We start from the raw sequence: 2,165 nt of genomic DNA, 5'->3' as shown, positions 1-2,165 counted from the left end.
CTCTTTCATTTCTAATTTATTTGATTTTATCTTTTTTTCTTGGTGAGTCTAGCTAAAATTTTCTCAATTTTAAAAATCTTTTCAGAGAATCAGCTCTTAGTTTATTTTTATCTTTTCTATTGTCTTTTTAGTATCTATTTCATTAATTTCTTCTGTAATATTAGTTATTTCCTTCCTTCTACTAATTTTTGGCTTTGCTCTCTTCCTAGTTCCTTAAGGTGTGAAGTTAGGTCATTTATTTGAGACTCTTTTTGTTTCTTGAGGTAGGCATTTATTGCTATGAACTTCATTCTTAGAGCTGCTTTTGCTGCATCCCATAGGCTGGAGGGTAGTGGGGTGTGGGTAGGGGTAGGGTTGGGGAGGGGAGCAGCTGCCTGGCCAGGAGCAGCTGCTCCTGGGGCTGCTGCCCTGAGCGTGGCACTGGCCGCAGAGCACAGGGTGCAGGAGGGAAAGGGGGCAGCATGGGTAGGCAGGGCAAGGAGGGGGCTGTGGGGAGGTTGTGGAGGGACTCATTGAATTGTCTGCCTCCCGCCCCACCCGCCACCTGGCACTAGGAGCAGCCCCCAGTGGCAGTGTGACAGCCATGTCTACAGCCATGAGGTAGGGGTTCTACCAATTCCTTCATCAGAAGAATGGCAGTGACTGACCTCTTGGCCAAGCTCGAGGCCAACACCAGCGTGAACTGGAGCTACATGGCACTCAGTGTCATTGGGCTGGTGGCTTTGTACCTAGTGTTTGGTTATGGAGCCTCTCTCCTCTGCAACCTGATAAGATTTGGTTACCCAGCCTATGTCTCAATTAAAGCCATAGAGAGCCCCAACATAGAAGATGATACCCAGTGGCTGACCTACTGGGCAGTGTTTGGTGTGTTCAGCATTGCCGAATTCTTCTCTGACCTCTTCCTGTTATGGTTCCCCTTCTACTACTTGTTGAAGTGCAGCTTCCTGTTGTGGTGCATGGCTCCCAGCCCTGCCAATAGAGTGGACTTGCTCTATAAGCGCATCATCTGTCTTTTCTTCCTGAAGCACAAGTCCCAGGTAGACAAGGCAGTGAATGACTTGAAGGACAAAGCCAAAGAGACGGCAGATGCCATCTCTAAAGAAGCCAAGAAAGCTGCCGTGAATTTACTGCATGAGAAAAAGAAAAGCACCTAAACCACTGAGTGGATGAAACATTTCTGCCCTCTCTGTACTTTCCTATTAGAGCTTGGTGTTATATTAGGAACTGTGGTATAATCATTTTAATAATGTTGCCTTGGAAACATTTTTGATATATTAAAAAAATGAATGTGTTGTAAGTTTTTTTGCTTACTTTTACTGTCTATATACCTAGGGAGCATTTAAATTTAAATTTAATGCAATGGGCAGTGAGCAAGTTCTTAGAAAACATATTTTGCCTCTGGGTAGGAAAAGACCTATCATACCATCCTGTAGGAAATATAAACTTAAAATAAAATTATATATCTCCCCCAAAAAAATTTTGTGGGCAGTTCTAAGGTAAGATGGTAGAGTGAATGTCTTTTATGTATCCTGTGGATGGATAAGCAGGGTAAGGACCAAGAACAGATCTACATGTATGTATAAATTCTAACTGCCTTTCAAGACCTGAGAAGCACTTCATTTGCTGTATTAAGTAGCTTTATCTCATTTAATATATCTGTTATTCAGCTCAGATTAAGAATCAGAGTATGCTTCAAGCTTTTGCAATATTTTTAGAGATTAAAACTCCAAGGGAAAAAATATTTTTAAGTGCCAACCATATACTACTTCAATCACATTGTTCTGGGCTCTTAACCTATCCACAGGCAAGAAAATAAAAATTTCAGAAACAATAAAGAATTAAAAATTAGTAAAATTTTCATTACTCACAGGTGATATGATAGATTACATAGAAAAAGCCTAAGAAATTTACAAAATTTTAAAGCCAAGATATTCATTTAACAAAATTTCAGATTACACTGTCAATGTACAAAGTCCAGTTGTATTTCTGAATACTAAGAATAAATAACTGAAGTAGGAAAATGAAAAAAAATCCAATATCCTTACAAACCAAATCAATCAAACTAAGAAAATAGTTCTAAGAAATAAAATGAAGAATGGGAAAAACTTAGACAATAATAACTGGAATATATTGCAGAGAGACATTAAAGAAGACATTAAAAAAAT

General features: G+C 39.2%; 1 pseudogene; it reads left to right on the top strand.

Moving 5' to 3' along the window:
- The first annotated feature begins 583 nt into the window (after positions 1-583).
- On the top strand, positions 584-1,154 carry LOC115840056 (receptor expression-enhancing protein 5 pseudogene; annotated as a pseudogene).
- The last annotated feature ends 1,011 nt before the right edge of the window (positions 1,155-2,165 follow it).

Source organism: Globicephala melas, chromosome 6 (genome assembly GCF_963455315.2).
Source record: "Globicephala melas chromosome 6, mGloMel1.2, whole genome shotgun sequence".
In the NCBI taxonomy this organism is placed as follows: domain Eukaryota; kingdom Metazoa; phylum Chordata; class Mammalia; order Artiodactyla; family Delphinidae; genus Globicephala; species Globicephala melas.
The sequence above is the reverse complement of the archived record's forward strand: the minus strand, read 5'-3'. Positions and strand labels throughout refer to the sequence as shown.